The sequence below is a fragment of the Lathyrus oleraceus genome, chromosome 1, assembly GCF_024323335.1.
Source record: "Lathyrus oleraceus cultivar Zhongwan6 chromosome 1, CAAS_Psat_ZW6_1.0, whole genome shotgun sequence".
Lineage (NCBI taxonomy): Eukaryota > Viridiplantae > Streptophyta > Magnoliopsida > Fabales > Fabaceae > Lathyrus > Lathyrus oleraceus.
In genome coordinates, this window is record NC_066579.1 from 54,196,664 (window position 1) to 54,221,041 (window position 24,378).

A 24,378-nucleotide genomic window follows, 5' to 3' on the forward strand; every position below is an offset into this window, starting at 1 on the left:
ACATGAAAGTTATTTGGAATGTCATTGAGAGTAACGTTTCTCTTGGAATCATTTTCATATGGTGAAAATTGTAGGAGATAGGGTCTAGAGAGACCCAATTTTGATCAGATGAATTCATCTGGCCAACCACCATCAACCAACTTGCTAACCTTCAATTCTTTGGACTTTCTTGGTTCATGGAAGATCATATATGCATAAGATTATGAGTTTTGAAGTCTAACTTGAGAAATTTGATCAATTGGTGAGATATCTTGTTGGAGAAGTTACTCAAGATACCCAGTCAAACTAGGGTTTCCAAGGCAAATTACCTCCAAACTCTTGAAGAAAAAGTGATCAATATAACATGTAGGAATCAATCGAACTTATATATGATGATCATAAACATTCTTGGATTAATTCATGGTTGTGCTCTTTGTCATGAGGGTCTCATACCCTAGATATGAACTTGATAGATCAATGCTGATCATGCCCTACCTACAAAAGAGTCAGGCAAGTACAAAGATATATTTTTGGTATTTTGGTTAGTAAAATGATAATATACAAGTATGATACAATCACATAGTGCTTGATGATCTCTGCCAAAACAAACCCAATGAAAGAGGGGTGAGGAGGATGCCAAGGTATGATCCCAATGCTAATGCTTATGATGAATTTGCATGAGGGATCTTAGGGTCAAAATTGGGGTCTTACAGCTGCCCATATTTAAGGACATTATAACTGAGGAGGCGAAGGTTAAAATATTCATGTCGACTGAGTAGAATGGGCTTAAATAACAACATATAGAAACAAATTTTGGTCCCTAAGAGACCTCATGATGCATATGATATGAATGTAAAAGTAAATTCTTTGTGGGGAAATATTGCCACAAAGGAAAAGAAATCAGAGAGACCGAAAGTCCATAGGAGTATAATGCATTCCGTAAGGGAAACTCACTAGGGAGACTGAGACCCTGGGGGATAAAAGAGTTATGCGTAGGCCATGCTACGACTTAAAACTGCTGAGGGACTTGAGGAATTCCATACAAACATGGAAAAGACTCATCCGGGAAACAACATCTGCAGGGGATACAAGTAAGTCAGGATAAAACTGAAGTACTTGAATCACGCAGGAAAAGTGATTTCACTAAGGAAATGCATACTCAACTCGACTGGGGAAGGAATAAACTTCAACACAGGAGGAGCAGAAATCTATTATCTACTACGTATTACTTGGTGAGGAGATAATAAAGATATGACAAAGAGGATACTCGTCATCGGTTAGGATGAACATATCAAGGATGACTCGCTGAGAATGGCCAGGAGGGAGTATTCATTACCGATTACTGGGTAAGAATAACCTTGCTAGGGAAAACTGCCGAAAATAGGATTTGCAACTACCGGTTACTGGGCAGAAGACCAAAGGTGAGAATATCCGTCATTGGTTAGGATGAACATATCAAGGATAGACTCAATAGGGAAGAAGATCCGTCATCGGTTAAGATGAACATATCAAGGATAAACTTGCCTGTGACTATCAAGGAGGATACCCGTCATCGGTTAGGATGAACATATCAAGGATATACCAACTGAACCACAAGTAGGAATTACATCTATCGAATGCTGGATAGAAGACCGTCAAAGAGAAAATCCGTCACTGGTTAGGATGAACATATCAAGGATAGACTATGTGAGGGGAGAAGATAGGAATTACATCTATCAGCTACTGGATAGAATACCATGAGAGAGTATGTTTCACCAGTTAAAGTGAACATATCAAGGATAGACTCTGCAGGAAAAAGTAGGGTTTACAACTATCGGTTACTGGGTAGAATACCACAAAGAGAAGGAAACCCGTCATCGGTTAGGATGAACATATCAAGGATTAACTCTCTGGGGAACATAATAGGGATTACAACTACCTTTTTTCTGGGTAGAATATCAAGGATGAGAATATCTGTCATCGGTTAAGATGAACAATATCAAGGATAGACTCAGGAAGGGGAAAGAAAGATATCTGTCACCGGTTAGGATGAACATATCAAGGATATACTTCCTAGGGAATCAGAAACAAATGAATCCACTAGGAACTCCACTGCTGGGAAAACATGGGTACTTATGCCTGGTATTGGGCAAGAAGTAACAAACTGCAAACTAAGAAGAATATTACCAGTTACTGGGTAACAAGCTCTTAGGAGACTCAAAGCATCTATCTAGGCATGGTCTAGAAAGAAACAGTCAATCAAGACTCAGCCCAATGAGGATATAACTCAATGGGAGTGATTCCATCCAAATAAACAACTGGGGAGGAAACTGAAGTAATAATCATCCACGAGGAAACAACTCAATGGGGAAGAGGAGAAAGGTTAAAGTCCTTCTTCCTAAGGGGCTAACGCTCCACAATTGAGGGAGGACAGACACCGAGGTTCGTATGGGGATAAAGTACCGCCATAACAGAGAATGAGAATCTCAAATCAACAAGTTAATCGGATATGATGATGCAAATATGCAATTATGAAATTATATGAATGTATATGTATATGTATATATATATGATGATTATGCTGACAAAACGATCACAAAGGATACAAAGGTGTCGCAAAGAATTTGAATCATCAGTACAATCCTCGATCAATCTGCAAAAAGAGGGAGACAACTGCTGGAGAATAGAGAGATCAACAACCCAAAGGCTCAAATCTAGCCGAGGGAAGAGGAGATATGCCGAGGAGAGGAAATGTTATCGAGTCTGCAGGGAATTTTAGGTCAACACCATATCAAATGGGAGACAACCATACAAAAGATAAACATAAATAGTTGCTCAGAAACCAGGAGGAAACTCTGGCTGGGAGCGAGTCGGATGGCGACTGGTGGGGGGAACCAACCCAATCTACTGGGGAAAACATCTTAATCTGCTGAAGATCAACCCTGCCGAGGAAACACAAACTCTGTTAGGGAACACAGAAACTCTGCCGTGGAAATAACACTCCACAAGGTACTGAATCAACCAACACAATTGGGGAAAAGAATTGGAACTCCTCTAAGGAACAAACACTCCATAGGGGAACCGAATCAACAAAAACAACTAGGGATACCCGAAGGGTTAACTGCTTGAGGAACCTCTGATGCTTAGCACTTAAGGACTTGCTACCCTTTGAAGTGCTGTCGATACTTCCTTTTAATTGCTTTAAAAAATTCTTGTTTTTATATGTTTTAAGAAAAAAATGATTTTGATTAAAAAAATTTAAATTTCCAAAATGATCATAATAAAATTTAAATTATTGGCTGAAGTAAGTAAGAGTAGAAACAATTGGACAAAAACTCAACTTTATTTAATGGGATGGTAGTTTGTAAATGACAAGACTCCATAGATTTTTACAAAGTTGAAAATGGTAATTTACATGGAAAAGGGTTACATTGAATACAAATGATCCTTAATCCTTCTACCAACTCTTGATATCCACTGTGCTCTTGGCCGCTACTGGGATGATAAATTGATGTTAACCTTTGTGCTCAACTAGTCGATCAGTAGACTGCAGTTACTTGCCATGATCCCTAATTTTTGCATAAGTTTCCCCAAGGTGGGGTACTTAACTTATCGGGAAATTATTTCTGTTTTTATGTCTCTAATTTTTGCCTGGATCGCCCTTTCGGGTTTTCAATCCACCGAGACACTCTTTTTTGCCTAAGCCGCCCTTTCGGGTTTTCAACTTAGCGAGCTGTTCTTTTCTTTTTTTAGGCAAAGTATTTTTTGACTGCATCTGCATTCACAAGACGAGTGAACTCTTCGCCATCCATAGTTGTAAGAATCAAAGTGCCGCCTGAAAAGGCTCTCTTAACAACGTATGGGCCTTCATAATTAGGAGTCCATTTTCCCATAGAATCTGGTTTGAACGATAGAATCTTCTTGAGCACAAGGTCACCTTCTCTGAACACACGAGGTCTGACCTTCTTATCAAAAGCTTTCTTCATTCTCTACTGATATAACTGACCATGACACATGGCAGTGAATCTCTTCTCTTCAATCAAATTCAGCTGGTCATACCTGGTCTGATACCATTCAGCCTCAGTCAACTTGGCTTCCATGAGCACACACAATGAAGGAATCTCAACCTCTACGGGGAGCACTGCTTCCATACCATATACAAGAGAAAAATAGGTTGCCCCTTTTGAAGTGCGGATGGATGTACGATACCCGTGCAAAGCAAATGGGATCATCTCATGCCAATCCCTATATGTGACAACCATCTTCTAAATAATCTTCTTGATGTTCTTATTTGCAGCTTCAATGGCCCCATTCATCTTAGGTCTGTATGGAGAAGAATTATGATGTGCAATCTTAAAGTCTTTTCAAAGAGCTTTCACCATATTGTTATTCAAGTTCGACCCATTGTCAGTAATGATCTTACTTGGCACACCATAACGGCATATGATCTGATTCTTGATAAACCTTACAATAACTTGCTTGGTTACATTTGCATACAATGCCGCTTCAACCCATTTTATGAAGTAGTCGATTGCCACAAAAATGAAATGATGCCCATTCGAAGCTTTAGGCTCAATCATCCCAATCATATCAATTCCCCACATGGAGAAGGGCCATGGGGAAGAAATAACATTCAATAGTGTCGGAGGAACATGAATCTTATCCGCATAAATTTGACACTTATGGCATTTCTTCACAAACTTGCAATAGTCAGATTCCATTGTCAGCCAATAGTAACCTGCTCGCAACATCTTCTTTGCCATTGCATGTCCATTGGAATGAGTACCAAAGGAACCTTCATGCACTTCAGTCATCAACAAGTCTGCTTCGTGTCTATCCACGCATCTGAGAAAAACCATGTCGAAGTTTCTCTTGTACAATATATCACCATTCAAGTAGAAATTGCCGACTAATCTTCTCAAAGTCTTCTTGTTTTTCAAAGATGCCCTAGACGGGTAAATCTGACTTTGGAGGAAACACTTGATGTCGTAATACCACGGCTTCTCGTCTCTGACTTCTTCAACAACAAACATATGAGCTGGCCTATCAAGACGCATCACAGACAAATTGGGAACCTCATTCCAATACTTCACTATGATCATTGATGCCAACGTTGCAAGAGCATCTACCATCCGGTTCTCATCTCGAGGGATATGATGAAACTCAACCTTTGTAAAGAAAGTTGAAATCCTCACCGCATAATCTCTATATGGTACCAAACCAGGTTGGTTCATCTCCCAATCACCTTTGATTTGATTTTCAACCAAAGCGGAATCTCCAAAGACATCTAAATACTTGATTCTGAGATTCATGGTCTCTTCAAGCCCCATAATGCAAGCTTCATATTCTGCCATATTGTTTGTACACTTGAAAGTCAATCTAGTTGTAAATGGTAGATGCGTGCCTTGAGGAGTAATAATCACTGCCCGAATGAAGAGAGCATTTGATCAGAAAGTGCGCCCTCGGGAGTATCAAGTCGGTGAATTGGTACTCAAAAGAATTCTCCATCCCAACACAGATCACATGGGCAAATGGACACCGAACTATGAGGGTCATACGTGGTTAAAAGAGTTTTCTCTGGCGGAGCTCTGATGCTAACAACCATGGATGGTGAAGACTTCTCATCCCTTGTCAACTCAGACGCAGTTAAAAAATACTTCGCATAAAATAGACCCGCTGGACAGTAAAAAGAATAGTCCAGGCAAAAAAGGACATCCCGACGAACCAAAAAAAAGAATAAAGAGGTTCGGGAAAAAATTAGGGATATAAAAATAAAAAATGTACACCCGGTGAGTCGAAGTAGTGGGAAAACGTGGGAGTTGATGGAAGTTGAATTTGACACATCATGGCAGGGTCTATGGCGCCAGCCATGGGGTAGGCCACAAGAACAAAATGCTGAATTTTAGGGTTTTTGGCTCTTTTTCACTCCTTTTCTCGATCGGGGCTCCGATTAAAGTAAAAACCTGAAAACAAAGGAAAACATACCAATAACACAACAAAATGATAATAAAACGACTAGAATGCATGTGAAATCGGAGTCGAAAATACGGTAAATTTCAGTGTTATCAAACTCTCCCACACTTAAACCTTTACTTCTCCTCAAGCAAAACATTAAAAAGCTTATAAAAGAAAAACTTGTGTAAACGAGTGCTTCAGGTAAAAATTCTAAGTTCAAGTCGGGATGAAGTGATAGGTACTAACTGAGTGAACTAAGGGTATCATGATGACACTAATCCGCAAATACGGACATAAACTTCATTCCTATATTAACCAACCCATATTATCCCACAATACCTAGGCCTGCCCTTCATCTCTTTTGTGTCCTTTTCATTCAGGTGCAATCACATTAAACCCGTTATCCGTACATGCTTCATAGTAGAGTGGCCTGTTAGTGATTATGATCAGAGCTTGGGGTTTCTGGCACATAAATATGTGTAAACCCTTTTATTGGACCCAATTGTAGTTGTGGGGGATCGGATCGTAATCTGCCCTACCGAGTTCAGTGCCAGATACCTCTGAACCAACTAACAGTGGGTACTGCTTTTCTTTTTCTTTTTCTTTTTCTTTTTCTTTTCCTTTTTCTTTTTCTTTTTGTAGCATTTTTTTACAATTCTTTGGTTTAAATGACTTTGTGAGGGTCACCTATACCGGAGTTGCCTTTTTGCTTTCTTTTATTTTTTTGTTTTTTCTGGATCATTCACTTATTTGCATCGGTCCCCTACGTAGAGGATGCGTAGGCCGGAGCTGACCGCTGAGATAAACTACTGAGGACTTATACGGAAATGATGATTAAGGCCATGGTATATGGGGTTTCGGGAATGATTCCTATATTTACGAAGCTTATGGTACTAAAACAGATACTGATGTTTCACAAAGTTCTCCCAAGTCACCGCATCCTTACTTAAAACATGTCCTTAAAACCTGAAAACTTTCGAAATAACACTATTTTCTTTTGCAAAAAAATTTTGGTGGGGCTAAAGGTATGGGGAGGTAGGATTGTACTAAAGATTTACTATATTTGGTGACTCGTCAGACTCATGCATTATACTAAAAAGCAAAATAAACAACTAAAAGGAAATAACAATAAATAAACTATCTAAAAACAACAAAGAAAAAAAACGATAAGGGGAAAAAAACGAGAAAAGCAAATAAAGAAAAGACGATAGAGTCTCCTCCCACACTTAAATCGAACATTGTCCCCAATGTTTCGAAATAAGATAAGGAAGAGTTACCTGGCAACCTATTGCTGACCACTAGTGCCCTCGCCATCCTGAGGTGGACGACGGGATCGGGTACGACGACGGTCTCTCTGATCCATCCTCGCCATCAGGGCATCCTGAGCGGTCCTCACCTCTTGAAGGTTACCTATAATGGAACCTTGAGTGGCTTCAATTAGTGCCATGTGTCTCTGGTGGTATTGTTGCTGACGGGCTTGTGTATTGGTAACCGTAAGCAGAGACTGTAGAACAGTGTCATAGGACCTGTCTGACCTCCGCTGCGATTCTTGCATGAAGTTCATATTATCCGTCATTTGTTGCTGGAGGGTAGATAGCAGGTCATCTCGCCTTTGCTCTCTAGCCATGTGGTCACGCCACATCTCCTCTATAATATAGAATCCAGGAGTGGTACCTGTAGAAGAAGATGGTGCGGTGTGTGGTGGTGAAGGATGATGGGGGGAAACATGGGGTACGGGAGATCGCTCTCTCCGATCATATTCATCATCGGTGTCATGTCCCGCCTCATCAGGAATGTTAGGAGGAAGAGGACCCAAAATAGGTGGAGCATCTAAATCGTAGGTCCAATTCCTCTCATCACGTATATCTGTACGTCTAGTGCAAGGTAGAATAATAGATGGGATGGCTACACCATGAACTATAAGTGTATAACCTCCTTCTCTCCTTGAGCGGCACAATTTCATGTCTCTCAGAAATTTTAAGTTAAGTGCCCGAGCAATAGACGTAATCAATCCACCAAAAGAAATCGGTCCCGCCTTATTCAGAGTTAAAATCATATGGGCGAGCATGAACGGAACCGAATTAATTCGCCTATTTGTGAGGCTTCCTTGCAAATATAGAAGCTCTCTAGCATTAACCTTATTTGGATTCTCCCGTCCAAAAATAGTGCATGCCAACAGATATCTAAAAACTCTGATGGCCGGGTTATGGATAGTTGAGGCAAGAACTCCTTCAAAAGAATTTATGGAAGTATTTGATAAACGCTCCCAGAAGGAAAATACCTCAACAGACCATTCGGAATCCAAAGGGGCCTCACAAAAAGCACCTTCCCCATGAGGGATCCCTAACAAGCTGGCTAGTTCGTCGGTACTGAATTGGTATTCAACATCAAACATTCTAAATTTGATAGTACCGACTGTGCTAGCAGTGTTAGGGTTGACAACATAAATTAAGGAACTCAAAAATTCGATTGTCAACCGCTCATAGGTGGGTTCTTTGTTGGTAAAGAAATTATGCAAACCTAAGTTATCTAATAAATGGAAAATCCTATGATAGATACCTAAAGTGTAGAGACAATTTTCGTCAACATACCTTGTCGGGAGGATTTCCCGATTTTGCAACCGTTCAATAATTTTTCTTTGTCGATCCCCCGGTTTCTCTCCTCGAAGAATGAATCCGTTAAACTCCATTTGAAAGCCCTTGAAAAGTGAATGAAGAAGATGAAGTGGTTGGTGAAAAGATTGGATTTTTACAAAATCCGACGGATGAAATTGAAAATGGAAAGTGGAATAATGATTTGTGTGGTGTGGTGGTTAGGAAAGTATGAGCTTTTTGTGGGTTCAAGGATGTTTTTCTAAGGTGAAAAAATGGGTTTGGGAGGTTGTAAGTTGTAAAAATGGTGAAGAAAAGGGGTCCGCCCCGACCATTTACAGACGCTGTGGCGGGCGCCACAGGTCCTATGGCGGGCGCCACAAGGCAAAATCAGGCTGGGCCAGATTTTGGTCCTTTGGTTTGGGCTTCTCTAGTCTTTTGGCTTTGAGGGGTCTGGATAACATTTGTCTTGTGATTCTCCTAGTATCTTTGACTTGCATAATTTTATAAAAGTAAAAACGAAAATAAAAAGTGAAACTAAAACAAAAACAAAAACAGAAATTAAATATAAATAAATAAATAACTGAAAAAATTAAAATGCAAATAAAATAAATATAAAACATATATAAATAAAAATAGAAATAATAATGTATAGTAGTAGTTTATATAATATTCCAAATGCGATAAAAATGAGTAATGCAAATACGAGAAATATATAAAAGAGAAATAAAATGAAATGAAATGGTGAGATCAGGTAGTAGGGGTGTCGTCTGCCTAAGTGGATCCACGGAGCACGGCTATCTCCTGCCTGAGCTCTGCGATCTCCTGATATAGACAATCGGCTTCAGTAGCATGGGTGAGATCAGACACTCCCATCTGTAAAGTTAGGTCTGCGACTTCCTGTCTAAGCTCTGCAATCTCTCTACGGCACTCAACAATCTGGGTACCTATGTCGAGTGTCTGCAATGAATGATTATTAGAGAAAACAGTGATTCTAGGAGATGGTGGTGTAGGCGTGTATTTAGCAATGGGTGGAGATCTCGGTGCCTCGACGGTCTCTCCCTGGCCCTCTAGAGCATAACTCCAATTCGCTTGATCATGCACACTGGTCATCATAGGGTCTGGCAGTGTGAAATAATGGATAGCCTCACTGTCGACTAGCAATCGGAACTGACATGGGTGGAAAGAGGCTCTCCTCATCAATCCTCTGGTCAAACAGAAATCAATGTCCATGGTCGTGTACCCACAGTAGATCCGAAGATGTGACAGCTTGCGAGACAGACCTAAAGCGACAACAATCTGTGTGATGATTCCACCAACATGGATGACTCCTTCGGTGGATCTGGAGATACCGCTGAGATTGTCTAATAAAAAGTTCCCACATGCTATTGGGCGAGGCTGGGATGCACAAAATAATAGGAAGATCTCCTCTTTACTCAGTAGTGTCTCTGCATCCGGTCTTCCCAAGAAGGAATGTGCTAATATCATCTGAAAATATCTAAAGGTTGGGTTATGTATGACATAAGATAGACGCGTAGATGGATCCTGGCTTCCGCCACCTGATATATCACTCCAAAACTTCTCCACTTCCTTACCCAGGAAATATCCCATAGGTGTCTCCGGGATAGCATCAGGAGTGGTCTGGAAACCCAACAGGTCGCCGAACTCTTTTTGGCTGAAGGAGTACTCAACTCCAAAAAGCCTGAAAGCATCATACCCATCTGGTCCAGAATATGGTCATAGTTGAAGGAACTCAGGAACTCCAAAGTCAGGTTCCTATATGTGCTACTCAAGTCATCAGCAAATTCGTCCCAGTGGAGCTGGTGGCTAAGGAATCGGATACTCGACGCGATACCCAGTGCCTCCATACAATGCTGATCAGGGTAACGCGTGGGTGCCATAGGGCGCTGATACAGGGCAATGTAGCGCTCCCTCTGAGCATTATCTCTATAGGCAACATGCATGTCATCGAAACCCTACATCCTGTAAAAGTTAAGAAAGTGATCCTGAAAATGCAAACCATTCAAACTTTTAGTCTCTATGCAAAATATGATAAAATAAAATAAAAATAAAATTAAATAAATGCAAAAAAGTAAAATGAAAGAAAAACCATGGGTTGCCTCCCATGCAGCGCTTGTTTAACGTCATTAGCTTGACGATTAGAATTTATACACCTGTAGTAGTAGGAATTGATGGATCAATCAGGGTGTGGCTTGAGTAGTATGCTGGAATGTCTCCTCCTTCGTAGAGCTTCAGTCTTTGTCCATTTACAATGAATGGACTACAAATATCATTCTTGATTTCTACGGCTCCGGATCTCAGAATCTTGGATACTTCGAAAGGACCAGTTCATCTTGAATGTAGCTTTCCAGGGAAGAGTTGCAACCTAGAGTTAAAAAGGAGTACAGGATCGCCTATATCGAAATTTTTCTTTACTATTCTTTTGTCGTTATAGGCTTTTGTCCTCTCTTTATATATTTTTGCATTCTCATAGGCAGATTGCCTAAGTTCTTCTAGTTTATGAATGTCTAGGGTACGCTTTTCTCCAGCGGCTAGGTAGTCTAAATTCAAAGTTTTAATGGCCCAATAGGCCTTATGCTCTAACTCGAACGGTAAGTGATAAGATTTTCCATAGACTAGTTGGTAAGGAGTAGTTCCTATAGGGGTTTTGAAAGTGGTTTTATAGGCCCATAATGCTTCTTGAAGCTTTTGAGACTAGTCTCTCCTAGAAATAGAAACAGTTTTCTCTAGGATTTGTTTTATCTCCCTATTAGATACTTCTACTTGGCCACTAGTTTGTGGGTGGTATGGTGTTGCTACTCTATGCCTAACTCCATATTTTCTTAAAAGTTTGACAAATATTCTCGATATAAAGTGTGATCCTCCATCACTTATGACTAAACGTGGTGTTCCAAATCTAGGGAATATATAGTTTTTAAATAGTTTGATTACTACCCTAGTGTCGTTTGTGGGTGCAGCTATAACTTCAATCCACTTAGACACATAGTCTACAACTACTAAGATATACCTGTTTCCTAAGGATGGTGGGAAAGGTCCCATGAAATCTATACCCCATACGTCAAAGAGTTCTACTTCCTGAATGTTCCTTAGAGGCATTTCGTCACGCCTTGAAATGTTTCCAGTGCGTTGGCATCTATCACACTTGACAATACAAGCATAGACATCACGCCACATGGTAGGCCAAAATAGGCCATCTTGAAGAATCTTGGCGTATGTCTTAGAGGTGCTCGCATGTCCACCATAAGGTGCAGAATGACAATGCTCGATAATACTATTTACCTCTTCTTCTGGAACGCAACGACGAAAAATGCCATCTTTACCCCTCTTGAAAAGGAGCGGTTCGTCCCAATAGAAGTTTCTCACATCGTGGAAGAATTTCTTCCTGCGGTGGTAGTCAAGATCAGGGGGTACTATATCAGCAGCTAGGTAATTAACGAAATCTGCATACCAGGGTATGTTACTTATTGCTAGGAATTTTAGGGGTGCTCATAAGGATCTAGGTTATCATCTTCAATGGTTTCTACTCTAGCTATCAGTCTATCATAGGCAAAATCATCATTTATGGGTACTAGTTCAGGTTTTAGATGTTCTAGCCTAGAAAGGTGATCGGCTACTACATTTTCAGTGCCTTTTTTATCTCTTGTGTCTAAATCAAACTCTTGTAGTAATAGAATCCATCTTAGTAACCTGGGCTTGGCATCTTTTTTACTTAATAGGTAACGAATGGCAGCATGATCGGTGTAAACAATAATTTTTACTCCTACTAGATAAGATCTAAATTTGTCTATAGCAAAAACTACAGCGAGTAATTCTTTTTCAGTTGTTGCGTAGTTAAGTTGGGCAACATCTAGGGTTCTACTGGCATAATAAATGGCATGTAATTTTTTTATCTTTCCTTTGTCCTAGAACGGCTCCAACTGCATAATCACTAGCATCTCACATTATCTCAAAAGGTTTCTACTCTAGATTAAATGCGTCATTACATTTTTCGTCGAAAATGAATTCAGCATCTTTCATTAAAAGTCTGGTTAACGGTTTGGTTATTTTGGAGAAGTCCTTAATAAAACGCCGGTAGAATCCAGCGTGTCCAAGAAAGCTTCGGACTTCTCTGATGGTTTTTGGTGGTTTTAGGATTTCTATAACTTCTATTTTAGCTTTATCTACCTCTATACCTTTTTCGGAAACTATATGTCCTAAAACTATTCCTTCGGTTACCATGAATTGACATTTTTCCCAATTTAGCACGAGGTTCACCTCCACGCATCTCTCCAGGATTTTCTCAAGGTTAGCAAGGCAATCGTGGAAATCAAATCCGCAAACCGAGAAATCGTCCATAAACACTTGCATGATACCATCTAGGTAATCTGCAAAGATTGACATCATGCAGCGTTGGAAAGTAGCTGGAGCATTACAGAGGCCGAAAGGCATTCGTCTGTAGGCAAACGTTCCATAGGGGCATGTAAAGGTAGTTTTTTCTTGATCTTCGGGGTGAATAGGTATTTGGAAGAATCCAGAGTATCCATCTAAGTAGCAGAAGTAAGCGTGTCTGGCTAGACGCTCCAACATCTGGTCTATAAATGGTAAAGGGAAATGGTCCTTCCTAGTTGCTTTATTTAATTTTCTATAATCTATACACATCCGCCATCCTCCTTCAAAACGTTTTTCTACATGTTCGCCTTTATCGTTTTGCACGACTGTGATGCCTCCCTTTTTAGGTACTACATGCACAGGGCTCACCCACTTACTATCCGAGATCTGGTAGATGATACCTGCCTCAAGTAACTTAAGAACTTCCTTTTTAACAACATCACTCATTATAGGGTTTATCCTTCTCTGATGTTCCTTTGAGGGTTTTGAATCTTCTTCGAGCGAAATCCGATGCATGCATACAGATGGGCTTATACCTTTCAGGTCAAAGATATTATATCCTAAGGCTGAGGGATATCTTCGTAAAACGTCTAAAAGTTGGTTCGTTTCCTCTTGGCTCAAGGCACTATAACTGGACGGTTCATCTTTTCATCGAGGAACTCATATCTCAGGTTCTTAGGCAGTTCCTTAAGTTCTAAGGTTGGTTTCTTAGGGCATGGCATAGGATCTGGGGTAAGGGATAAACATTCGTAAAGGTTATCATCGATGTAGGGTTTCTTAAAGTCATCATCTTCCTTTATGAGAGTTGATGGTAACTTAATTGTTTTTATAATTTCTTTTTGTTCTAATTCTCTAACACATTCATTAATGATATCTAAGGCATAACACGAGTCTCCCATCACAGGTACCATAAGAAATTTCGAAAGTATAAATTCTATTTTCTCGTCACCTACCTCAAATGTAAACGTTCCTTTCTTGACATCTATTATGGCTCCTGCAGTCGATAAGAATGGTCTACCTAGAAGAATTGGTATATCATTGTCCTCTTTGATGTCCATGACGACAAAATCAGCAGGGATAAATAGTTGACCTATCCTAACAGGAACATCTTCTAAAATGCCTATCGGATATTTGACAGATCTATCGGCTAACTGAAGTGACATCTTAATGGGTTGTAATTCTCCTAAGTTTAATCTCTCACAAACTGCTAGAGGCATTAAACCCACACTAGCTCCTAAGTCTAGAAAAGCTTTTTCGATGACATGATTACCCAAAAGGCAAGGAATGGAGAAATTTCTAGGATCTTTATCTTTCTTTGCTAATTTGTCCTCGGAAATAGCATTACATTCCAAAGGCTTCGGATCGTCAAGTCTACATTTGTTGGTAAGGATGTCTTTCAGAAACTTTGCATAAGAAGGTATTTGGGTGATGGCTTCTGTGAAAGGGATTTCTACATGAATTTTTTCTATAACTTTAATAAATTTTTGATACTGTTTATTGATCTGGGTTTGTTTGAGTCTTTGCGGATATGATATAGGTGGTTTATATGGCGGGGGTGGTACGTAAATTTTATCTTTAGGTTCTTCTCCTTTATCTTGACCTTCCTGGTTTTCAGATTCCTCTGGCTCCTTTACTTCGTCCGGGGGTTTAATACATTCCTTAGAAGTTTCGGGTTCACTCAATCTAGGGTTTGGTGGCTCATCATAAGCGTTCCCACTTTGTAGGGTAATGGCATTGTCGTCAAGTTTCGGGTTCACTCAATCTAGGGTTTGGTCCTCTCGGATTTTGTTGAGGTTGTCTAGGGAATTGTCCTCCAGGTGTAGTCCGAGGGGCTTGGTTTAAAGCTACCTGAGAGATCTGGGTTTCAAGCATCTTGGTATGAGTAACTATTTGGTTAACCTTGGTTCCTAACTGGGTAATCAATTCGTTAACATGAATGTTTTGGTTCATGAACTCCTTGTTTTGTTGGGTTTGAGCGGTGATAAAATTTTCCATAATTTTCTCAAGGCTCGACTTTGGTGGTACAGGTTGCATAGGTTGATTTGATTTAGGGGCTTGATAACTAGGTCTCGGAGGTGCATTATTTTAGATAGGGTTATTGTTTTTATAGGAGAAGTTCGGGTGATTCCTCCATCCAGGGTTATAGGTATTCGAGTATGGGTTCCCTTGGGTGTAGTTCACTTGCTCAGAGTGGGTTTCGTTTAATAGACTGCATTCTGTAGATTGGTGTCCTTTGGTTCCACATATCTCACAATCCGACGAAACTGCGGCTACAGTATTCGGGTTTATGCACATATGCTCGACCTTAAGGGCTAATGCGTCCATCTTAGCTTGCATCATGTCTATAGAGCTTAGTTCATGCACTCCTCCTTGAGCTTTCTTCTTCTCACCTGTCGCTCGTTCGACTCCCCATGATTGATGGTTTTGAGCCATATCTTCGATGATGGCGCTAGCTTCAGGATAAGGCTTGTTCATCAGAGCACCGCCTGCGGCAGCGTCGATGGTCATCTTTGTGTTGTAATGAAGTCCATTATAGAAGGTTTGAATGATTAACCAGTTTTCTAAACCATGATGTGGGCATGCTCGTAACAACTCTTTATATCTCTCCCAAGCTTCGAATAGCGATTCTCCTTGGTTTTGGGTAAATCTAGTTATATGGTTTCGAAGAACGACGGTCTTACTCGGGGGGAAATATCTAGCAAGAAAAACTCTTCTAAGGTTATCCCAAGTTGTAATGGAATTGGGTGGAAGGGAATCTAACCACGATAGGGATTTATCTCTGAGGGAAAAAGGAAATAATCTTAAACATATTGCCTCAGGAGAAGCTCCATTGGTTTTAAAAGTATCTGCTAATTGAAGAAATATTTTTAAATGCTGGTTTGGGTTCTCAGTAGCGAGACCTGCGAATTGTCTCTGTTGCACTAGTTGCAACAGGGATGGCTTAAGTTCGAAATTATTAGCTGGTATGGTTGGGTTTACTATACTAGAACTAGGTTCTTCGTTAGATGGTTGAGAGAAATCTTTAAGAGGTCTTTGGTTTTGATCTTCGGCCATAGCTCTCTTAATTCTATGAAAGAATAAATGTGCGCGAGCGTAACGTTCAGGTTCCGCCAGAGGGTATACTAAGCTTAAACTTCCGGTGCTGCGAGTTCTTCGCATTGACCGGCGGGAAATAGCCTAAGTCTAAACGATATAACACCAGGAAAATGAAATTTGACGAAATTGGTCCCCGACAACGGCGCCAAAAACTTGATGCGTGCTTTTCGCAAGTATACGAACGCGTCAGAGTAATATAAAAGATTATCGAATCCACAGAGACCAAGTGTCAATCTATCGTTATCTGTTGTTATGGTGTTTATCAAAGGCAATCAAAATAGGTGTTTTTTAGAGTGTGCAATGAAAAGTAAAGTATTGAAATAAATTTAATTAATAAAGACAGGGTCGAATGTAATTCACGTAATCAATTAATAATCCAAGTACTTGCTAATAGAATTACTTATGGGCAATGTTTCCTACTTTTAAAAGAACTAATTTAACAGGAACTGTCGCTTTCGCGTATTCATAACCGAGTTGTACTCCCTTATCAAACCCTCTTATTGTCACTTATAAAAAGGCGCGCATTGCGTTAGAGTAGTAAACCTATTTTTAAGAAATATAGTATCTTGACTAAGTTGAAAAGTATTATAACCTGGATTTCTTAACCAAAAGAGGTTCTCACGAACTAGACTCTAAACTTATAAACGCGTCCGAAAATAGTTTTAAAATCTCTTTTCTTCGTAATGTTAAAATCTCATAATGAACTAAACAAAGCGCTTTCGCTGTTTTTGAAATAGTTAAAAACAATTAAGTTTAAAAGGACGTTGGACGGCTTTCGATCTTACCCAATGGAGTTGAAGTGTGGGAAAACTTAAGTTGAAAGTTAAAATAGCCCTTAAGTGTTTCTACGAACAATTGTACGGATTACTGGTTCAATTACGATCCTTACATTCTAACCTTATAAATTTAGCTAGACATGGTAAAGTAAAAGTGCATTAAAATAAATAAAAGTAGTGCGAGTGCGGAAAGTAAATAATTTAAAGCGAGTGCGGGAAATAAATAAAGTAAAGCGAGTGCGGGAAATAAATAAAGTAAAGCGAGTGCGGGAAATAAATAAAGTAAAGCGAGTGCGGGAAATAAATAAAGTAAAGCGAGTGCGGGAAATAAATAATTTAAAGCGAGTGCGGGAAATAAATAATTTAAAGTGAGTGCGGGAAATAAATAAAGTAAAGACAAGTAATAAAAACCTGCTCCAATCGGAGGGCTGAGTAAATTGCAATGCGGAAAAGAAAATGGCGGCAGGATTAACTTCCTTCCAAAATGCTCCAAACTCGATTACAGACTCTATCACAAACTTGATTACACAATTGTGGCAACACTCCAATGCGAAGCGATTACCACTATAAAATACTGAATACATGCCTAAGTGAAACAAAGTTGCTTCTGAGTGGAAGTAGTGGGAAAACGTGGGAGTTGATGGAAGTTGAATTTGACACGTCATGGTAGGGTCTATGGCGCCAGCCATGGGGTAGGCCACAAGAACAAAATGCTGAATTTTAGGGTTTTTGGCTCTTTTTCACTCCTTTTCGCGATCGAGGCTCCGATTAAAGTAAAAACCTGAAAACAAAGGAAAACATATCAATAACACAACAAAATGATAATAAAACGACTAGAATGCATGTGAAATCGGAGTAAAAAATACGGTAAATTTTAGTGTTATCAAAAAGCACAACGGAGCTCAAGCTTATACCACCATGGAAGTGGTTCTGGAATTTGCGGCGGGTTTCTTCGTTGGATTAGGTTCTTGAGAACCAAAGACGGGTATAATTCTGCATAAGACATAGGAATTGGGTCGAAAGAGACCTTCTTCCTCTCGAAGTTTTGTTGATGATGATTGTTGTTTGTATTACTGTTGTTGTAGGTGTTTGCTTGTTGTTGCGGTTGTTGTTGTTGATGTTGTGGTTGTTGAACTGGTGTTGATTGTTGATTGGAAAATACAGGGATAACTGAAGATACTTGATGATGATGTTGATGGGATGGTTGATTCCATCTGATCTGAGGCCTCCTTTGCCTCCCACTAGTTATTGCATTCGCTTCATTGTCCTTCTTCTTCCCAAAATTACTGCCATATCTCTTACTCGACGATGCTTCATCTTTCGAAAAACGTCCCTCTCGGATACCTTCCTCAAGCCTCATCCCCATGTTTACCATTTCGGTAAAGTCACTGGGGGTATTAGCAATCATTCGTTCATAATAAAATGAACTCAGAGTTTTCAGAAAGATCTTTGTCATCTCTTTTTCCTCCAAAGGAGGAGTGATATGGGTAGCCAATTCCCTCCATCTCTGCGCATACTCTTTAAATGTCTCCTTATCCTTCTGAGACATAGACCTCAGCCGGTCTCTATCAGGCGCCATTGTAGGTGTTTAATTGGCTGCATTATATGGTAAAACACTAGATGGGTACTAATGTCTTGACTGATGTCATGACATGTACGTGTGACTACATAGTAGTTACTGCAGGACTAGCTAACACAGGATTTATTGAATGTCAAACTGGATGCTGTGACATTCATACCTGTCAACAGATACTAAGGAATAGAACAGCAGAAGTTCTGTTAGAACTTAGTATCTAAGTGCAGTCTGGTTATCAAGGAAGAACCAGACCTGGCACAAGGCCTACTGACTGAATGTCAAACTGGATGTTATGACATTCATCATTGAAAGCAGCTGCTGAAGATTAGACAGAGTGGTGTTCTGTTATACTTCAGCATGTAACTTAGTTTGTTCTTCAAGAGAATAACAGAACTAACTTAAGGCCAAATGTGTAAATGTTAAGTTGGACACTTTGACATTTATTAATGTAAGCTGTTACAGTAGTATGATCATTTTGATCATGTACAGGTCAGCAAAATTGTACAGTCTGTTTTCTGGAAAAACAGACTCAGCATATGGACCTTGATGTCAAGCTGAATGTCGTGACATTCATGCCTGACAGCATATGCTATATTGTAGGTTGTTCAGTTTTCTGTTTCAGCTTTTTCTCAGGCTATTCTTTAGGAAGTCAACAGCTTAGAGAAAATCCAGGAAATCAACAACCAAGCTACATTCAATGAACCTAACAAATAGCCTATTTGTTAGTAACCTAAATGTTGAATTTATGGGAACTTGAGTGACCTTAAATTCAGGAGAATACAGGTGCAAAAGCCCAGGTGCTGCAATATAAAAAGGAAGGCGTTCCTTCATTCAGTTTCAGGGATTTTGAGGCGTGAAGATTAAGTGTGTCCATCATACTTCACTGCTGTATTTTTGTGAGTCTAGTATTAGACTTATCTTGTAAGCCAAGCCATTATCAAGTAGATGATTGCTTTGGCATAGGGTGTTCATTGAGTTGTAAGTGTTGTGTCACTCAAAGCTTTTAAGCGTGAGTGCTGTGTATCTTGATTTAAGCTGTGAAGCATAATCAAGAGTTGTTTTTGAAGTGTGACTTCAAAGTGTCTTTAATATCACTGAGGTGATTGAGGGGGAGTGAGTAGGAACTCTGATCTTAGGTTAAGATTGAAATTGCATTGGGTAGGGATTAAGTGATAAGTTGTAAACGGGTTAGTTTAGCTTTGAATTGATACTACTAATAGTGGATTTCCTCCCTGGCTTGGTAGCCCCCAGATGTAGGTCATGTTGGACTGAACTGGGTGAACAATTACTTGTGTTATTTACTGCACTTACTGTTAAGTTCTGCATAATCCCTGTCTGTGCAGAATTGGATGTCATAACAACCAGTGTGACATCCAAAGTCTGATAACTAGAATTTCAATTGGTATCAGAGCAGGCACCCTGCCTGTGAATTTCTGGGTGAGATCTAGGGAAGTTACTTTCTAGTACCATGGACAAGGATTTAGGACACTCAAACAGACCACCCATGTTGGATGGATCTAATTATGATGACTGGAAGCCTCGTATGATAGCCTTCTTAAGGTCTCTAGACAGCAAAGTCTGGAGAGCTGTCAACAAAGGATGGGAACATCCAATGAGGACAGGTGAAGATGGAGCCAGTGTGCAGATTCCTGAAGAAGAGTGGGACAAGGAGCAAGAGGCGTTAGCTCTTGGAAATTCCAAGGCCTTGAATGCATTGTTCCATGGAATCAACAAGAACATCTTCAGGCTGGTACACCACTGTGAACTAGCTAAGGAAGTTTGGGATACCCTCAAGGTAACTCATGAAGGTACTTCCAAGGTAAAGATGTCCAAACTTCAGATGCTGACCACCAAGTTTGAAAATCTGAGGATGAAAGAGGATGAGACTATTCATGACTTTCACATGAATATTCTTGAAATTGCAAACACCTCTGGTGGACTAGGTGAGAAAATGGCTGAAGAGAAACTTGTAAGAAAGATTCTCAGGTCCTTGCCTAAGAGATTTGCTATGAAGGTCACAGCCATAGAGGAGGCGCAGGACATATGCAACATGAAGGTGGATGAGCTCATTGGTTCCCTCCAAACCTTTGAAATGGGCTTGGGTGAGTATGCTGAGAAGAAGAACAAAAGCATAGCTTTTGTATCTAATGCTGAAGAGGAGTCAGAAGCAGGATATACTGGAGGTGATGAAAGTATATCAGAAGCCTTGGCCATGCTTGGGAGGCAGTTCAACAAGTTCGTGAAGAAGATTGATCAAAGAGGTAGATCTAATGTCAAGAACATCCCGTCTGACATTAAGAAAAGATCAACTTCTGATGAGAAGTTCAACCATGGCAAGGGGATCCAGTGTCATGGTTGTGAAGGGTATGGACACGTCAGAGCTGAATGCCCTACTTACCTCAAATTGCAAAATAAGGGGCTAGCTATCACATGGTCTGAAGGAGATTCTGAAAGTGAATCTGAAGGAGAATCTGCCAAACATGTCACTGCACTAACCAGTGTTTGTGCCTCTGATGATGACTCAAGTGCAGATGAACTGTCTTTTGATGAACTTGCTGCAGCCTATAAGAAGCTGTGTTCCACCAGTGCAGAGGTGCGTGCACAAGGAGAAAAGCAGAAGAAACTCATCAAGGAACTGGAAGATGAGAGACAAAAGCAACTGTGTGTCATAGAGGGTCTAAATGGTGAACTAGCCCTGCTGACCTCCAAGCTGAACCAGATGACTAAATCCATCAGAATGATGAATAAGGGGACTGACACCTTGGAAGAGATTCTCAAGGTGGGACAGCAATCTGGAACCAAATCTGGCCTAGGATTTGGGAAACGATCCTCAACCGAACACAAACGCCCAAAGGCTAAAGTTCATGAGTACAAGCAGAAGTCAAAGCCAATGTCTCAACATCGAGGATCTAGGATGAATGATCATCAGAAGAGGAAATACCAGGATTGGAGGTGTCACCACTGTGGTAGGCTTGGACATATAAAAGCCTTCTGCTACTGGATTCTTGGTTTCCCTAACAGAGCCTCGCATGTCAGACCTAAGCACAAAACACATAAGCGATGTGTTCCCATTAAGAAGCAACAATGGTATGCTAGGATAGCACACACTGCTCTAAGGGCCTCTTCCAGAGAAGACTGGTACTTTGACAGTGGATGCTCAAGACATATGACTGGTATGGAAAATCTACTGGTAGATATTCAACCTCACACTACCAGCTTTGTGACCTTTGGCGATGGTGCCAAAGGAAAAATAAGAGGTGTGGGCAAACTGGATTGTTCTGGAGTGCCAAAACTGAATAATGTGCTGTTAGTAAGAGGACTAACTGCAAACCTCATCAGCATAAGTCAGCTGTTTGATCAAGGTTTTCATGTTCAGTTTACTAAGGAGCTGTGCATTGTGACAAATGGTGACAATCAGGAAGTTATGAGAGGAACCAGGTCCAAAGACAATTGCTACCTGTGGGAACCTGAACTCTCTAACCTTTCCACAACATGCCCCTCAGCCAAGGAAGAACAGGAGGTGAAGCTGTGGCATAGAAGACTGGGACATCTCCACTTACGGGGAATGAAGAAGATCATATCCAAGGAAGCAGTCAGAGGAATTCCAAAGCTTCTGATTGATGAAGGAAGAGTCTGTGGAGAATGCCAGGTGGGCAAGCAAACCAAGATGTCACACCCGAAGCTGGGACATTCCACAACCTCCAGAGTTCTGGAATTGTTACACATGGACCTAATGGGACCTATGCAGGTTGAAAGTCTTGGTGGAAAGAAGTATGCTTACGTGGTGGTTGATGACCATTCCAGATACACGTGGATAAACTTCATCAGAGAGAAGTCAGATACATTTGATGTCTTCAAAGATCTGTGTATAAGACTTCAAAGGGAAAAGGACAGTTGTGTGGTCCGGATTAGAAGTGATCATGGGACGGAGTTCAAGAATTCCAAGTTTGATGAGTTTTGCTCGTCTGAAGGAATAAGCCATGAGTTCTCCTCTCCTATAACTCCTCAGCAGAATGGAATAGTTGAAAGAAAAAATAGAACTATTCAAGAATCTGCAAGAGCAATGATTCATGCAAAGAAGCTCCCTATGCACTTTTAGGCTGAAGCAATGAACACCGCGTGCTATGTTCACAACAGAGTCACCTTGAGAAAAGGAACCTCCTCCACTCTGTATGAAATATGGAAGGGCAGAAAACCCACTGTGAAGTACTTTCATATTTTTGGAAGTAAATGCTACATTCTCACAGATCGTGAACAGAGAAGGAAGCTAGATCCCAAAAGTGATGAAGGCGTATTTCTGGGATACTCCACTAATAGCAGGGCCTACAGAGTGTTCAACTACAGGACCAATGTCCTGATGGAATCCATAAATGTCATTGTGGATGATAAAGAGGAAGGAACCGATGTCATGGAGGATGTTGAAACATTCATTGACAGTCCAACTGACAGTCCAGTCAAGTCTAAAGAAGTACAGGAACCTCCTCCTGAATGTGAAGTAGATGCAACCACCAAAGTGCCATCTATCAGAATTCAGAAAGACCACCCTAAGGATCTTATCATAGGGGATCCCACCAGTGGTGTACCTACCAGGTCAAGAGGAATAAACTCAAATTCCTGCTTTGCTTCCAAGGTTGAACCAAAGAATGTGAAAGAAGCCCTGACTGATGAATACTGGATCATTGCCATGCAAGAGGAACTCGAGCAGTTCACAAGGCATGAAGTATGGGAGCTAGTTCCAAGACCTGAAGGGTCCAACATCATTGGTACCAAGTGGATCTACAAAAACAAATCTGATGAGAAAGGAGTAATTACTAGAAATAAAGCAAGACTAGTAGCTCAAGGATACACTCAAGTTGAAGGGGTAGACTTTGATGAGACATTTGCTCCTGTGGCTAGACTTGAGTCCATCAGATTGCTGTTGGGGGTAGCTTGCATCCTGAAGTTTAAGCTATTCCAAATGGATGTGAAGAGTGCATTCTTGAATGACTACCTGAATGAAGAAGTCTATGTGGAACAACCCAAAGGGTTCTGTGATCCTAACCAACCTGAGCATGTATACAAGTTAAAGAAAGCCTTGTATGGGTTGAAGCAAGCACCCAGAGCTTGGTATGAAAGGTTAACCGAATTTCTGACCTCAAATGGATACAGAAAGGGTGGCATAGATAAAACCCTGTTTGTGAAGGATGAAGAAGGCAAAATCATGATAGCTCAAATCTATGTTGATGATATAGTCTTTGGTGGAATGTCAGAACAAATGGTTAAAAAATTTGTTCACCAGATGCAGTCTGAGTTTGAAATGAGTCTAGTGGGAGAACTGACCTATTTCCTTGGAATGCAAGTAAACCAAATGGAGGACTCTATGTTTCTCTCCCAAAGCAAGTATGCCAAGAACATAGTTAAGAAGTTTGGTATGGATAATGCCAGGCACAAGAGGACTCCTACTCCTACTCATCTGAAGTTAACCAAAGATGATGGAGGGCCTAGTGTTGATCAATGCCTGTACAGAAGCATGATAGGTAGTCTGCTGTATCTAACTGCAAGTAGACCTGACATTTCTTATGCAGTTGGAGTGTGTGCCAGATACCAAGCAGAGCCCAAGGTGAGCCACTTGAATCAAGTCAAAAGGATTCTCAAGTACATCAATGGGACGTATGACTATGGGATGCTGTATTCACATGGGTCTGAGCCTGTCCTATTTGGGTACTGTGATGCTGATTGGGCTGGAAGTGCTGATGACAGAAAAAGCACATCAGGTGGATGTTTCTTCTTAGGAGAAAACCTCATATCATGGTTCAGCAAGAAGCAGAATTGTGTCTCTCTGTCCACTGCAGAGGCTGAATACATAGCTGCTGGAAGCAGTTGCTCCCAACTAGTTTGGATGAAACAGATGCTCACTGAGTACAATGTCTTTCAAAATGTCATGACATTGTTCTGTGATAATCTCAGTGCCATCAATATCTCCAAGAATCCCATCCAACACAGCAGGACCAAACATATTGACATTAGGCACCACTTCATCAGAGATCTGGTGGAAGAC

At 40.5% G+C, this 24,378-nt stretch overlaps 1 non-coding gene across 1 annotated transcript; it reads left to right on the plus strand.

Moving 5' to 3' along the window:
* Positions 1 to 15,456: 15,456 nt before the first annotated feature.
* Positions 15,457 to 15,563, plus strand: LOC127117118 (small nucleolar RNA R71). The gene has a single exon (XR_007801878.1). It is a non-coding gene; the product is annotated as a small nucleolar RNA R71 (small nucleolar RNA).
* The last annotated feature ends 8,815 nt before the right edge of the window (positions 15,564 to 24,378 follow it).